Source organism: Dendrobates tinctorius, unplaced genomic scaffold, assembly GCF_039654945.1.
Source record: "Dendrobates tinctorius isolate UK_male_01 unplaced genomic scaffold, ASM3965494v1 ptg000171l, whole genome shotgun sequence".
Lineage (NCBI taxonomy): Eukaryota > Metazoa > Chordata > Amphibia > Anura > Dendrobatidae > Dendrobates > Dendrobates tinctorius.
This window is the reverse complement of record NW_027361838.1, coordinates 11,489,388-11,506,434: the sequence shown is the minus strand read 5'-3', so window position 1 is coordinate 11,506,434 and position 17,047 is coordinate 11,489,388.

Here is a 17,047-nt window from a genome sequence, read left to right as displayed (position 1 = left end):
AGTGCACAAACCGTCCCCTCCTACTACCAGTCACGTCTGTCCATCCAGGCCCCTTCCCCACACTCTCCCTCCCTTTGTCCATTGTCGTCCCGACAATCGTACTCCCTACCTACGTCGTTCTGAAGCTTGTCCACAGTCTGTTGTCAGACCGGTTGTTGGGCCAAACCCGCTGCCCACAGGGGCCGAACTAAACCGGGAGAACCATGCTCCAAGCAGCCTACCGCTAGTCGCCTGCGCCCACTCCACGTGACAACTTCTTTCGGGTTGGCGAGGTCCACCCGGACTACTCTACGGCGTGTACCTCCCACTTCTCTCCCCTTCTACTACCTTCAGCTGTCCAGAACGCCATGACCAAGGCCTTTTGCCTACCGGGTCATCATTGGCGCCCGCCCGTCCTTTGGGGTGTCCCTGGTGTCGGGGACCTGATTGACGGACCACTGTCTGGTTTGATGTTCTACGTCTCTTCGTCCTTCACCTAAAAAGAGTCATGGTCGGCGTCTTCGTCACATCTACCTCATACCCGGAACCTGTTACACGCATTTTTTTTTTTTGTTAAACACACTACTCATTAAATCAACTTTAACATCCTATTACTTTTACTTTAATAACCGTAGGAGTTACTCAACCGGAGTAACCCCTTTTTCTCTTTTTCTTGTTTTTCTCTTCTTTTTTCAAACACGTTAACATTATTTCCAACACGATATTTTCCACACAGCATCTTTAAAATAAAGACTCCCCCTCCCTTTAACATTAATACTCCCTTTTCCGCATCCCCGCTATGTCAGGAAAACAAATCGAACAACATAAAAACATTCTTTGTAACCTGGACGGAAAACTGTCCACGTGGCCTGCACAACGGTGCAGCGAAACCCCGGAAGTCCGGGCCATCTCCTGATAGCCGATGTTACGCCAATTCAGCAGGGAACTCCACAGCCATGGAGCTCCCAGGATGTCTCGACTGTTCCTGGGCCCCGAGTGTTCTTTTTTTTTTCCAGGGCTCAGGGGTCATCTCCCTCCAGAGAGATGAGTCAAAAGGGGTAGAAGAGGCCGAAAGTGGTTCCACGGTGCATGTTCCGCACCATTTCTCTACTTGGGGACCAGCAGTCCACCACCAGTGGTGGCGTGGATGCGCTCATCTCTGTCAACGTGGTGGCTTCGCTCCATCCGGCCCCCAGCTCCTGTAGTCCCAACCGCAGGTGAGGGACTGGGGTCGTTGACCGGTGAGAAGCGGAGCGACGAAGCTGGGGCCTGCTAGTGTGGATGGCAGACGGCTCCGCAAAGGTGGCGGAGCCCGATGACCCGGCCGAAGCTGCAATCCGGAGCGGGGCCGGAGCATCCGCGGACCCTGATGGGCAGGCCGCAGCTGCGGTATGGAGTGCGGCAGAGGCGGCTCCGGATATCGGTGAGCAGGCCACGGCTGGAACTATGAGCAAGGCAGTGGCGGCCGCGGGTACTGCCTGGTAGGCCGTGGCCAGTGCCGCAAGCGAACCAGAGGCGGTCGCGGAGCAGGACGCAGCCAGGGCCAAAGATGGAGTAGCGGCGGCTGTCAGCAAGGAGGCCGCGGAGACAGACGGCCCAGCCTCCGCGGCGGACTGGAGCAAGATCGCGGCAGCAGCAGGCTGAGACAGGTAGGCCGCCGCCCAGGTATGAAGTGCGGCAGGGTTGGCCGCTGGTCTGCTCCGCGCCGGCGATGCGGGACGGGGCACTGCCGGACGCGGTGGCTCGGGAGCATTGGTAGAGGCATCGGTCGGCCTGGCGAGGGCCGCGGAGTCATCCGGAGCCGGGGACACTGGAGAGCGGGAGGCTGAGTGGGGAGGCCGAGGGCCGGTGTCGGGGCCCTGGAACCGGTCTCATGCTCGGGACGGAGGGGCGGGACCTGCCTGCGGCACCACCAGCTATGCCGGAGGCATTCTCACCTCTCCCGGCGGCGCAGCTTTCTGCAGGCTGTTCCTCTGCTCTCCCAGAGGTCGGTCCGGGGTGTCGCTGGCCTCCGCAGCTCCTGCTCCCGTCGTCTGGCATCCACCGCTGCTCTTCATCCCGCCCTTTGTCAGGACCAGCCTCCAGGCCGGATAGTTCCGCAGGGACGGCCGGCAACAGTTCCTCTAGCGGCCGCCCCGGGTAATCCACTTGAACGCCACCCCCCTCCTGCTCGCAGGCCACCAGCGTTGCAGGGGCACAGAGTCTCATTCCGGTTTTCTTTGGATGGGTCCAGCCACAGTCCCAATTGGTATTCCACTTGGGCACCATCTCGCAAAGTTTTTTTTTTTCCCGTTCCGGATCCTCCGATGACAGCCAATGGTCCGGAACAAAGTTTCAGATTTGTAATCCACAGGCGAGCAAATTTGTAATCCACAGGTGAGCAGCTCAAGTCCTTTGGAATTCTCCTGACGCAGGCCTGCCGTGGAAGGTGTAGTATTAGCGGCGGTGATCCTGCCGACTACGCCAAATGTGGTAGGGGCCGGGATTGGGGGGTAGACCACTGCTTACCCTGTCCGGATGACACAGACACCAGGCGATGCAAGGACGAGGCGGAGACAGATTTCAATAGTAACAGTTCCGGATTTATTCGTCGTCCTCCTGATGACCACAACCACGCACCGCAGCCTCTTTACAGCTCTCTGTCTCCAGGCCCGGGTACCTGCACCTTGGCTCTAGTCGAAGTTACGTCCCTCGCGGATCTTTCGCTGGGGCTGTCCTAGACCAATCAACCGCCAGCACTTCACCTGCCTGAGGTCGTAGTCCAATCGGTACCCCCGGGGCCTCGTCTGTCCTGCGGTCCGTCGGGTCAGGGCCACCCCCCTGACTGTCTCTTTGCTGTCCGTCCCCTGGTCGAGCTCTTCTCTCTTCACCGTCTTCTACCGAGCTCCTCCCTGGACTAGCCTGCCTGGAACCCTACTCTGTTCTATTTATCCCCTCTCTCACCAGGAATTCCCCTCCTGGGTTCTTATCTCCCCACTCCCCATGACTAAGCGTTTCTCAAGCCGCAAGCTGATGTTAAGTCCTAAGCTACTCCCCCTGCCATCTTGTGGTCATTTCTAGGTACTGCACTCTTATATCCACCTTTCCCAGCTGTCACCCTTCTATCCTGTCAATCTCCGTCTCTAGTGCCCAAAATGTCCCCTCCTACTACCAGTCACGTCTGTCCATCCAGTCACCTTCCCCACAGCATGATAGGTTGAAGGTGGACAGAATGAACTAGGATTACTTAAACCAATAGAAGCAATAGAGAGCTCAGAAACAGATGTCTCCTGAGAGAGACACTCTGTTGTCAGAGGTCTTGGGCATAGTACCAAAAAAACATATTTCCAGGAAAATCAATTTTGTTTTTGTATGTTTTATTGTGCGCCAGGAAAAGTGGTGTAAGACTCTGACAACATTGTTCACAGCAACGATGTGGGAGTCATAAATGCTTCCAGGGGTCTTCCCCATGATGTTCCCATGTCATTTCAGCACTGTTCTCATCGATTTCAGATGTTTTTAGACCCTAAAAAGATCCCCGGGGGGGTCGCGGCAAAGTTGCTTGGGTTTCCCATAGACTTACATTGGGCTCGTTGCTCGGGTCAAGTACCAGAGTATTCCAATTTGCTCGACCCGACCAATGAGCACCCAAGCATTTTAGTGTCGCCCATCACTACTCTGCACGCCTATAGTTTCATGCTGAGACAGGCATGTTTGTAAGTTAGATTCCAAGTGGAAAAAATTCTGCTCCATTTGATATTGTGTTGAACATATTTTAGCTTCCATATCGCTGTAACAACATGTGGAATACTCATGGATTAAGTGAACTGAAGTTAAATCCCCTTAGGTTTCATTAGAAATTACAATCAAATTTCAATCAATTGGTGGAGAGAAGAAATTTGTGTCTAGAAATCTACCGTTTTCTTTGGAATATAAGACGCACCCCAAATTTTGAGGAGAAAAATAGGAATTTTTCTTTTTTTAATAAAATGGTGGTGCTTATTATAAACCATGTGTCTTATTGCTTACTGGGGGTGGTGGCTGCGGTGAAGCGGGGTCCCAGGGTTGCTGCTGGAGGAGGCAAGAGTGGAGGGTTGCTGCAGGTCGCAGGCTGGGATAAGGGGGTGTTCGGATGTGCGGCGCACTGCCGCTGCCCTGCGTCCGGTGCTGCCGCTGCCCTGTGTCCGACGCTGCTACTGCCCTGTATCTGGTGCTGCCATTGCCCTGTGTCCGGTGCTGCCGCTGCCCTACCCTGTGTCCGGTGGTGCTTTGGGGGCTCTCCCGACATTTTGTGAAAGGCCAGAGCCCCCAGCAGTTTCATGGTTTCATCCTGTGTGGTGGACTCCAGGAAAATGGCTGCCGGGGGGCAGCGCATGCGCAGGTGGAGATCTCGGCACCAAGATCTCGGGAGATGAGTTGTCAACGCTGAAATTTCATCTCTAGATCTTGGTGCCGAGAACTCCATATGCGCTTGCGCCGCATACACCGCACAGGAGGAAACCATGGAACTGCCGGGGCTCTGGCCTTTCACAAAATGTCGGCAGAGCCCCCCGCAGTACCGCCAGACACAGGACAGGGCAGTGGCAGCACCGGACACAGGGCAGCAGTAGCACCGGACTTCCGCAGCGGCGCGCCGATAAGGCATATACGCATTATAAGATGCACCCCCATTTTCCCCCAAATTTTGGGGAAAAAAGTGTGTCTTATGATCTGAAAATTATGGTATTTTTTTTGGCATCTAAAGCCATCCATCAGCAGTAACAAACTTCAGCACTTGGTGAAAGTTTAGATGGTTATTGGACTATAGCTATTAATTGCCTTAATTATTAAAACAAGTGATGTTTTATTCCTGGTATTTAAATTTGTGTAAAGAAAAAGAAAGTATTTGTTGTATTTAAACCATTATACGAGAATCCACAACTTGCAATTTCTATTACTTCAGATTTCTTTTTTTTTTTCTTGTCGATTGTATTCTATCAATGGATAAGTGAGCCTTGCTTTCCATTATTCATAATCTTCTATAAAAAGAATACAATTGCATTACATGTTTAATTGAACTGGGAAAGAGAATGAGTTCAATGCCTTTCAACTACTAACAACTGCACAATGTAAATGCGTTGTAAAAGTTGTGATTAATTAATTTGCAATGAATAATATTTTGTGCTAGAACAGATGTCTATTCTGTAAAAGTTTCACAATGTGACATCAGCCTACTATAGAAAAACCTTCTTTTGTTTCAAGGCTGTCTTTTCAATGTTCACAGCATATAGCTCAGGAGAATTGTGAAGTTAGAAAACAACAAATACATTCTGTACTCAACTAGCTCCTAACCATCCCCAAATGCCTTCTGAAGATTTTAACTAAAACAGAAGAGCAAAATGCACATTTATATGTACTGTAGGTATATACTGTTACCTTAAGAGGATTTTCCTCAGTTAACAGAGCCACTCTTGTCTTTAGGCTTTCTGGTTTTGTAGCTCAGTCACGTTGAAGTAAATACGTGTACATAAATTATTAACAAAGGTGATGCCGTTTCTTTAAAAAAAATAAAAAGCATACCCTGTTTGTAATCTTTTACATCCCCTACAAGAAGCACTCACTTCTTATATCTATCTGATCTATTGATTCTTTCTGATATTAAAACTCATATGAATTCTAAGATGGTAAGCAAGACTGTCTAGGGCAGTGGTGGTAAATCTATGGCACCCAGAGCCCTCCCTGATGGCACAAGCGCCATCGCCTCAGTACTAGCACAGTTCTACATCAGTGGACCAGTCCTGTGATAGTGAGGAACCTGGTGAAGCTAGCACCTACTTCAGCTGGATGTGAGTCCTCGGACGCATATCTGGCTGAAGTGTATTGCAGCGCATGAACTTGCCAGGTCAGTATGCCACAATACCCGCTGCTGGCCAATAAGAGACCAGCAGCTAACGTCAGCGTAAATGTGACATGAGAGCATGGCAGTGACATCATGCGCCCCCATCATTTGGACTCTGAAGTCAGCTGCTGGCTTCAGAAGACAACATGACATGGCGGGGGAGTAGTAATGTTTATTGTTTTATCTTCTACGTGTTTAACAACAATAGCAGCGTCCGCAGGATGGGGGACACATACAAGGATGGGGGATATACATGGATTGGGGTACCATATACAAGGATGGGAGAGCATATACTAGGATGGGGGCATAAACAAGGATGGGATAACAAATACATAGATGGGGCATTTATATGGATTGTGGGAGCATATACAAGGATGGGGGAGCATATACAAGGATGGGGGAGCATATACAAGGATAGTGCAGCATATACAAGGATGGGGCAAATATACCAGGATTGGGTGCATATAGCAGGATAAGGTCCATATACCAGGATCGGGGCATGTATAGCAGGATAGGGTAAGTATACCAGGTTGGGGGCATGTACAGTTGAAACCAGAAGTTTATGTACACTATATAAAAAGACGCATATGTATGTTTTTCTCAATATCTGACATGAAAGCAGAATATACCTTTCCCATTTTAGGTTAATTAGGATTACCTTAATTATTATTATTTACCAAATGCCAGAATAATGAGAGAGCGAGAATGTTTTATGGCATTTTTTATTACTTACTGCAAAGTCAGATGTTTACATACACTAAGATTACTATGCCTTTAAACAATTCTGGACTGCCCATATGATGATGTCATGTGTTTGGAAGCTTCCGTTAGGTTTTTTGGCAGAATCTGAGTTAGAGACACACCTGTGGATGTATTTTAATGCACATCTGAAACACACAGAAGCCTCTGCTGATGTCACATCTACAGAGCGAAGGCTTCTTTTCCGGTCTGCTCTGTCGACAGAGATCATCTTCCAAGGTCATACTGATTGATAGCTGGATCCCCGTTGCCTAACTGGGGGAGCCAACTGTCAATCAGAATGATGTCGGAAGTCCCGCTCCGTCGTGTCAGCAGAGGTAACTGATTTTCCGGCAGGAGCGGTCTGTGACCTCTTTGTGCTGGGGAAGAACGGAGCTGTGACCAACAGACAGGTAAGTTGCAATTACCTGCCTGTTAGTGCTTAGATACATTTTTTTGGTATTTTGTAAAGTCTCGAATACCCCTTTAAAGCTCGGTTCGGGCACCCGAACTGTACCCGAACCTGAACCCACACCCCATTGAAATCAATGGGGACGCGAACTTTGGATCTCTCTCCGATACTCTGACTCCCGAACTGTAAAACCGTAGGTTTGAACGCCAGTTCTAAGAAGGCAGTGTTGAAAGAGCATGCACAACCAGGGATCACCAAAACACAATCAAGTGTACAAACGTAGAAAATCTTTATTACTACAATCTTAGCACAACACACTGAAAAGTTAAAATCACTAAAAAAGCCCATTAGGCAATACATAAATACAAACACCCATAATAGGGTTGAAGGACCCCACACAAGCCCACCACTAAGAAATACGGTTAGACATGTAGACCATATCCCTGAAAGAGAATAGCAAGAATGAATGGAAACAAAGTTTCAGTCATATAAATGTACAGGGATCAAAGAGCTGTTTACAGACACGGCTATACACAAAATCAAAGGGTTAAACACAGGTAACCCCATCCCAGAGTTTTGTTGCGAAAAATGGATGTTGCTAAATACAACCATTAATCATTGGGCAAGGAATATAAAAGGAGTCCATGTCCTATAACCGAAAAAATATATATAAACAGTGCATAAAAATAAGGATACCGCTAATAAGCAGAAGTATACACACAGCACTTCTTATAAGTTTCAGTTAAGCATATACCATCATACCAAGAAATACACAAACTCTGTCCGGGGTCTAAAAGACCGAAAGAATAGAGTACAATACAACCTGGGCGCTAGTGGTCATGGTGTACCCCCAGTGAGACCGGCTGAAGCAGCAAAATGTGGCCAAATGGTAAAGAGAGTGGTGGGACAGGCGGGAGCCCACAGAGGCCCGACGCGTTACGCCTAGAGACCTGGCTTCATCAGGGGAAATGAGCAGTGTGAATACGGCGTGCTATAAATACCTCTATGATTAATCAGGGATCAGCTGGAGCAGGCAGGCGTAGTCGTCTCCGCCGGCAAAGGCCGACGTGTGATGTATGCGGAAGTGACGTCAGGTATGCCGCTACGCAGGCCCGATGTGAACAGTGAAGGCCCCGCCGAGAGAAACCAAGATGGCCGATGTCAAATTCAATTGCGCATGCGTCAAATCGCGCACGCGCAGTCTAGGAGGCCCGAAATAAACACGGCTTCAAACATCCGCTCATGCTCAGTCAAGAGATGGCCAATCTAAGGGCATGGGGGAGAGATATTAGGAGAGTCCCAGATTACAGAAAGTAGAAGCAATATATATAAATACAAATGCCTGGAGCATATAAGTAAAAAATAAACACAAAAAAACATGTTTTTTTTTAAAGACGGGTAGAAACTAGTTCACCTGTCATAAAGACGTATATAAATAAATGTCTAAACCCCTAAACAGATTCAAAAAATACATATATCAATAGATGGCATAAAAAATCCAAAAATGAATCAATTTATATGTGCACCTGGAAACGTACAGAATAATAATAAGCAGCCATACCCAATACATAATTGGCAATATATTCATTGAAAAAAGGGGAACATAAAAATGCATGGTTTAAATCAAGCATACAGATAAGTCAATGCGTCCAAAAAACAGTGGTATTTCTCAATATTAAAGAGTGATAGTCCACAAGAAATGCATCTCTCTGATCGAGTGGATCCATCCAGTCAAAGAAGGTCCCCTTGTGCAAAAAATTCGGAAACTTGAAAGCCACTTCTTTCTTGAAGAGTAAAAAAAGACCTCAAGGTACCTAGATATAAAGTAGAAGTCGAAGAGCCTAGATGCATATAGGAAACAGAAAGCTTGATTCAGGCAAGGAAGTTTAATACAAAAAGTACGTCATTAAAGCAGAAGAGAGAAAAAGGGAGATTTCAATCGTATTAATCTGGCCAAAACGGAAAACAGAAGAAAGGAAGGGGTGGGAGGGGAAAGGGAGGGGGAAGGGAGGAAAAAAAAAAAGAAAGAAGGAAAAGAAGAGGTTTTGGAACCGGAGAATGAGAGAAATAACCGGTCCTATAATTGTTTGTAAAACCCAGTGAACAGAAGTTCTTCGTTCAGTCCTTCGGGGGTAAGACTTTTAAGATTGTGAATCCACTTGGATTCACATTCAAGTAACTTGTTAGTCAAATCCCCCCTCTAATATTCTCCAATATCCCCTCCAAGCCCATCACCTTCAGGCCTGTAATGCGTCCATGGTGAATGTCCAAAAAATGAGATGCTACTGTTGAGATACTCTTTCCCTTTTCCAAGTCCTTTCTTGCTGTGGAGACGTTTGAAACATGTTGCTGTACTCTACGGCGAAGCTCTTGTGTAGTCTGTCCCACATAAATCCGTGGACAGCCACAGATCAATGCATACACCAAGTTCCGTGTTTTACAATTAAAGAAAGTCTTGTTGGGCTTGATCTGGAGTGGAAAAATAGACAGGGTGAGGCCTTCCTGGGCCACCATATATTGGCAAACATTACAGTTGCCACAGGGGTATGTACCATAGATTCTGCGGTTCAATATTGAACGAATATCCTGCCACTGGTTGTTAAAAGTCGTGATGATGTACTCTTAGCTGCCCTTGGGTATGCAGAGGAGATGCCCTTATTAGGATAACCACGATTTTTGAAATGATCAGTCAGTTTTCTGGCCTCTGAATGGAAAACGTCCATGCTGCTGCAATTCCGTCTCAAACACAGAAATTGTTCTGTAGGGATGCCATCCCTAAGGTGTAGAGGGTGGAAACTGCTGTAATGTAAAAGGCTGTTAGTGGCCGTTGGTTTATGGTATAGGCTTGTGGAGATATACAAACCTTCAATAGTGAGTCTCAAGTCCAGGAATATACCTGGACTTCTCCGTTTGTACGCTGGAGAAGTCTGTTTCTTTGTTTTTGATAGGAATTTTTTTAGACAGATCACTGGGACTGCCATGGGAGCACGTTGTGCTCCGTCATATGCAAATCTGTTTTTGGGGTGGTGGGAAAAGCTTGTGGTCTACAAACACCAGGACTTTCACACCCACTGCCCCCAGTGGCTTCGATATATAGAAGATGTGGTGTTTCTTTTGAAAGGTTCTGAAGAAAGTTGTCAAAAATTTATCCGGGAATTGAATGTGAACCTCCTGAACATCAAGTTGACCTCCAACATTTCCTCTGCTTCAGTGGAATTCCTGGACATGAGACTCACTATTGAAGGTTCGTATATCTCCACAAGCCTATACCGTAAACCAACGGCCACTAACAGCCTTTTACATTACAGCAGTTTCCACCCTCTACACCTAAGGGATGGCATCCCTACAGGACAATTTCTGTGTTTGAGACGGAATTGCAGCAGCATGGACGTTTTCCATTCAGAGGCCAGAAAACTGACAGATCGTTTCAAAAATCGTGGTTATCCTAATAAGGTCATCTCCTCTGCATACCAAAGGGCAGCTAAGAGTACACATTTGGAATTATTCCAAAGGAAGACGGGTGAGTCGGGGAGGCCACTGGGCATCATCACGACTTTTAACAACCAGTGGCAGGATATTCGTTCAAAATTGAACCGCAGTTGGGGTATTCTATTGAGCGAACCAAAATTGGCTCCTCATATTTCACTTACCCCAAATTTGATTGCCAGGTGGGCGAGCAATTTGAAGGATCGGCTCTGCCATAGTCACTTCGTTCGTCCCACGACTAGATTGAATAGAGGAACGAGAATCTATGGTACATACCCCTGCGGCAACTGTAATGTTTGCCAATATATGGTGGCCCAGGAAGTCCTCACCCTGTCTATTTTTTTGTTCCAGATCAAGCCCAACAAGACTTTCTTTAATTGTAAAACACGGAACTTGGTGTATGCATTGATCTGTGGCTGTCCACGGATTTATGTGGGACAGGCTACACAAGAGCTTCGCCGTAGAGTACAGCAACATGTTTCAAACTTCACCACAGCAAGAAAGGACTTGGAAAAGGGAAAGAGTATCTCATCAGTAGCATCTAATTTTTTGGACATTCACCAGGGATGCATTACAGGCCTGAAGGTGATGGGCTTGGAGGGGATATTGGAGAATATTAGAGGGGGGATTTGACTAACAAATTACTTAGATGTGAATCCAAGTGGATTCACAATCTTAAAAGTCTTACCCCCGACAAACTGAATGAAGAACTTCTGTTCACTGGGTTTTACAAACAATTATAGGACCGGTTATTTCTCTCATTCTCCGGTTCCAGACCCTCTTCTTTTCCTTCTTTCTTCCCCCCCCCTTCCTTTCTTTTGTTTTCCGTTTTGGCCAGATGAATACGATTGAAATCTCCTTTTTTCTCCCTTCCGATTTAATGACGTACTTTTTGTATTAAACTTCCTTGCCTGAATCAAGCTTTCTGTTTCCTATATGCACCTAGGCTCTTCGACTTCTACTTTATACAGTCATATGTTAAAGTTTGGGCACCCCTATTAATGTTAACCTTTTTTCTTTATAACAATTTTGGTTTTAGCAACAGCTATTTCAGTTTCATATATCTAATAACTGATGTATTGAGTAATATTTCTGGATTCAAATGAGGTTTATTGTACTAACAGGAAATGTGCAATCTGCATTTAAACAAAATTTGACCGGTGCAAAAGTATGCGCACCCTTATCATTTTCTTGATTTGAACACTCCTAACTACTTTTTACTGACTTCCTGAAGCACTAAACTGGCTTTGTAGCCTCATTGAGCTTTGAACTTCATAGCCAGGTGTATCAAATCATGAGAAAAGGTATTTAAGGTGGCCACTTGCAAGTAGTTCTCCTATTTGATTCTCCTATGAAGAGTGGCATCATGGGCTCCTCAAAACAACTCTCAAATGATCTGAAAACAAAGATTATTCAACATAGCTTTTCAGGGGAAGGATACAAAAAGTTGTCTCAGAGATTTAACCTGTCAGTTTCCACTGTGAGGAGCATAGTAAGGAAATGGAAGAACACAGGTACAGTTCTTGTTAAGCCCAGAAGTGGCAGGCCAAGAAAAATATCAGAAAGGCAGAGAAGAAGAATGGTGAGAACAGTCAAGGATAATCCACAGACCACCTCCAAAGACCTGCATCATCATCTTGCTGCAGATGGTGTCAATGTGCATCGGTCAACAATACAGTGCACTTTGCACAAGGAGAAGCTGTATGGGAGAGTGATGCGAAAGAAGCCGTTTCTGCAAGCACGCCACAAACAGAGTCGCCTGAGGTATGCAAAAGCACATGTGGACAAGCCAGTTACATTTTGGAAGAAGGTCCTGTGGACTGATGAAACAAAGATTGAGTTGTTTGGTCATACAAAAAGGCGTTATGCATGGAGGCTAAAAAACACAGCATTCCAAGAAAAACACTTGCTACCCACAGTAAAATTTGGTGGAGGTTCCATCATGCTTTGGGGCTGTGTGGCCAATGCCGGCACCGGGAATCTTGTTAAAGTTGAGGGTCGCACGGATTCAACTCAGTATCAGCAGATTCTTGACAATAATGTGCAAGAATCAGTGATGAAGTTGAAGTTACGCAGGGGATGGATATTTCAGCAAGACAATGATACCAAACACCGCTCCAAATCTACTCAGGCATTCATGCAGAGGAACAATTACAATGTTCTGGAATGGCCATCCCAGTCCCCAGACCTGAATATCATTGAACATCTGTGGGATAATTTGAAGCAGGCTGTCCATGCTCGCCGACCATCAAACTTAACTGAACTGGAATTGTTTTGTAAACAGGAATGGTCTCAAATACCTTCATCCAGGATCCAGGAACTCATTAATAGCTACAGAAAGTGACTAGAGGCTGTTATTTTTGCAAAAGGAGGATCTACAAAATATTAATGTCACTTTTATGTTGAGGTGCCCATACTTTTGCACCGGTCAAATTTTGTTAAAATGCAGATTGCACATTTTCTGTTAGTACAATAAACCTCATTTGAATCCAGAAATATAACTGAGTCCATCAGTTATTAGATATATGAAACTGAAATAGCTGTTGCAAAAACCAAAATTGTTATAAAGTAAAAAGGTTAACATCAATAGGGGTGCCCAATCTTTAACATATAACTGTATCTAGGTACCTTGAGGCCTTTTTTACTCTTCAAGAAAGAAGTGGCTTTTGAGTTTCCAAATTTTTTGCGCAAGGGGACCTTCTTTGACTGGATGGATCCACTCGATCAGAGAGATGCATTTCTTGTGGACTATCACTCTTTAATATTGAGAAATACCACTGTTTTTTGGACGCATTGACTTATCTGTTTTTCTGCATGTATGCTTGATTTAAACCATGCATTTTTATGTTCCCTTTTTTGAATGAATATATTGCCAATTATGTATTGGGTATGGCTGCTTATTATTATTCTGTACGTTTCCAGGTGAACATATAAATTGATTCATTTTTGGATTTTTTATGCCATCTATTGATATATGTATTTTTTGAATCTGTTTAGGGGTTTAAACATTTATTTATACATGTCTTTATGACAGGTGAACCATGTTTTTTTGTGTTTATTTGCTCCAGGTTTTTGTATTCATATATATTGCTTCTACTTTCTGCAATCTGGGACTCTCCTAATATATATGTGCTCCATAACTTATAGACCTATAATGGATGCGCAGAATCCCCCTTATTTAAGGGACTTTGGCATCCATAACTATTGTGGATATATACCTGCGGTATTATATCATTTCCCTGGTCTACCCCTCTATATTGCATCTCTCCCCCATGCCCTTAGATTGGCCATCTCTTGACTGCGCATGAGCGGATGTTTGAAGCCGTGCTTATTTCGGGCCTCCTAGACTGCGCGTGCGTGATTTGACGCATGCGCAATTGAATTTGACATCGGCCATCTTGGTTTCTCTCGGCGGGGCCTTCACTGTTCACATCGGGCCTGCGTAGCGGCATACCTGACGTCACTTCCGCATACATCACACGTCGGCCTTTGCCGGCGGAGACGACTACGCCTGCCTGCTCCAGCTGATCCCTGATTAATCATAGAGGTATTTATAGCATGCCGTATTCACACTGCTCATTTCCCCTGATGAAGCCAGGTCTCTTGGCGTAACGCATCGGGCCTCTGTGGGCTCTCGCCTGTCCCACCACTCTCTTTATCATTTGGCCACATTTTGCTGCTTCAGCCGGTCTCACTGGGGGTACACCATGACCACTAGCGCCCAGGTTGTATTGTACTCTATTCTTTCGGTCTTTTAGACCCCGGACAGAGTTTGTGTATTTCTTGGTATGATGGTATATGCTTAACTGAAACTTATAAGCAGTGCTGTGTGTATACTTCTGCTTATTAGCGGTATCCTTATTTTTATGCACTGTCATATATATATTTTTTCGGTTATAGGACATGGGCTCCCTTTATATTCCTTGCCCAATGATTAATGGTTGTATTTAGCATCATCCATTTTTCGCAACAAAACTCTGGGATAGGGTTACCTGTGTTTAACCCTTTGATTTTATGTATAGCCGTGTCTGTAAACAGCTCTTTGATCCCTGTACATTTATATGACTGAAACTTTGTTTCCATTCATTCTTGCTATTCTCTTTCAGGGATATGGTCTACATGTCTAACCGTATTTCTTAGTGGTGGGCTTTTGCGGGGTCCTTCAACCCTATTATGGGTGTTTGTATTTATGTATTGCCTAATGGGCTTTTTTAGTGATTTTAACTTTTCAGTGTGTTGTGCTAAGATTGTTGTAATAAAGATTTTCTACGTTTGTACTCTTGATTGTGTTTTGGTGAACCCTGGTTGTGCATGCTCTTTCTTGTCTTTTGGGTTAGAGAAATTCCCAAGTCTCATACGTGGCAGTAACTGGGAAAAAAATCTTACTCTTAGGGAAGCTTGTTGGATTCTGCATTAGGTACTAAAGATCCTAATGGGATGAACTTCAAGAATAATCAGTTTTATATTTAATTAATTTTTTCTTTCCTTTGTGTTATTTTTTGTTTTGTATGTCGTCATCCCTTGCCCAGCTTGTGTTTTTCCAATGTAATTAAGCTCATCAGTTGCTGATTGTTTTATTTCCCTTTATATGTGTTTCCCCATTTCTTTGGAACATCCTAAAACCAAGGGACGCTACTACTGTGCCAGAAATGTATCAGGTTTCTTTTATTCCATTTTTTACATGTTCCAATAAACACTTATTTTACCTGGATAGCCATGCTGGATCAAATCCTTCCTTCCTCTAGTAGCTGTATAAGGTGGATTTGCTGCGTAAATCTAAGAATAATTTCCTTTCATCTTAACAGGGTTATCTCAGCAGCATGTGACAGTGATTGATAATGATTGTCTAATGTAACCGCTCTAATGAGAATACATCCCGTTTTTGACACAAAATATATGATTCTCATATAAAGTCACATTACAGCTGGCAGAAAGAAGCCTAAAGACTCATGCTGATGCCATATTACAGTTGTGTCGGCCTTTAAAGTAAGTCCTATATGACTGACTATACCTCTATACTTTATAAAATTGGTGTTCCAATATCAGACATTAGTGAAATATCGGTACACTTCTATGGGAGTTCTAAAAATTGCTGAGCAACTGCAAGCATGGCCACCTCTCTATATTCCAGCTGGTCTGAGATGCTGCCCATTTATTGATTTTGATGAACAGTTCCAGAGGTGGGACCCTTATCTATTAGATAGATATGGGTTATCCTAAAGGTATGCCAAAATATCTGAGATGGGAATACCTCTTAAAAATATGATAATTGCAGAACATATAAATTAAATATTTTAACTTTACAAAACATACAGAACTATCCGTTGTTCATTCACTCTCCAAGAGCTAGACAACCCTTCATTAGACCAAAACCCAGGTGCCGGTTGGCAAATTTCAATCTAAGAGGCAAGCACACAATATATTGGGAGGCTCATTCTTAGGCCAGGGTCACACTTGTGTATGGCATCCGATGCGAGAATGCTAATGACCCTCGGCTCCTGTTCTGCTGCGAGTGGGAGACGAATGTCATGCGACTGTGCTCCGAGCCTCTCGCACAGAGAGGATCGGAGTGTTAGGGCTGGCGGAACGCACCAAATTATAAAATAATAGTAGGTGCGTTCGCAGCCTGGGGTCCACCGTGCAGAGGTGGTACACTGCTGCTAAGTAAAGGCGGAAGTGTAAAGCGGTGTGGGAAGGTCACACGTGTGTTAACATCACCCATTTTGAACAGCAGCGACTCTGTTAACTCACAGAGCCGCACTACCGCTGAACATAAACACCGGAGCCTGTTTAACTCACAGAGCCTGGCCAAGGAGCGCACAGAAAGCGGTCACAGAACCCTGCCCCAAAGGACACGGGGTCAGAGTCCCTCTAGACCTTCTGAGCATGCGGCGTCGCAACTGAGGACACCGGTATAGATGCTGACTTCAGTGTGTAGAGCACGTGCACTGTGACATGCCGAGCCACTGGTGGAGACCAATACTCTGACCTACCTACACCTAAGCCTGGGCGCTTAACAGGCTAGGCTGCAAAACACATGTGTACCAAGGGTAGGGGTTCTTAAAGAGTCATTCACCAGAGACATTCATACATGCATACGACGCACACTCTTGATAGTCAGCTAATGCAGTCTATACTAGTGCATGGCCGAGCGGCCATGAGAACCTTTTATAGCTACGTGCTTCCAGGACCTTCCTGGCCTTTTGAATGGACCAATTCTAGCTGGAGAAGGACCTGAGCACGTGACCTTCGATCTCCAATGGGAGATCACACTACGGGCATGCTTAGTGGACTGCAAGGAGGACTTAGTCCCTGGAGAGACTCGTTGCTGGCCAGCCTTCGTTGCTAAAGGTGGACCAGAGGTGGCAGCAGCAAGCAAGCCCACAGTGCTGGTCTGAGCAGAGCACTGGGAATGACGAGTCTGCTGAGCAGGCTCCTCTGCGGCCGAAGGAGAATGGGAGACCGCTGAGTGCAAGGCTCAGGATTCCTGCTGTGCAGTGGCAGAAACCCAACGCCTAACACGGAGCACAGCTGCAGAGGAGGCGGAGAAATTAATTTCTCCATCTTCTTCTTTG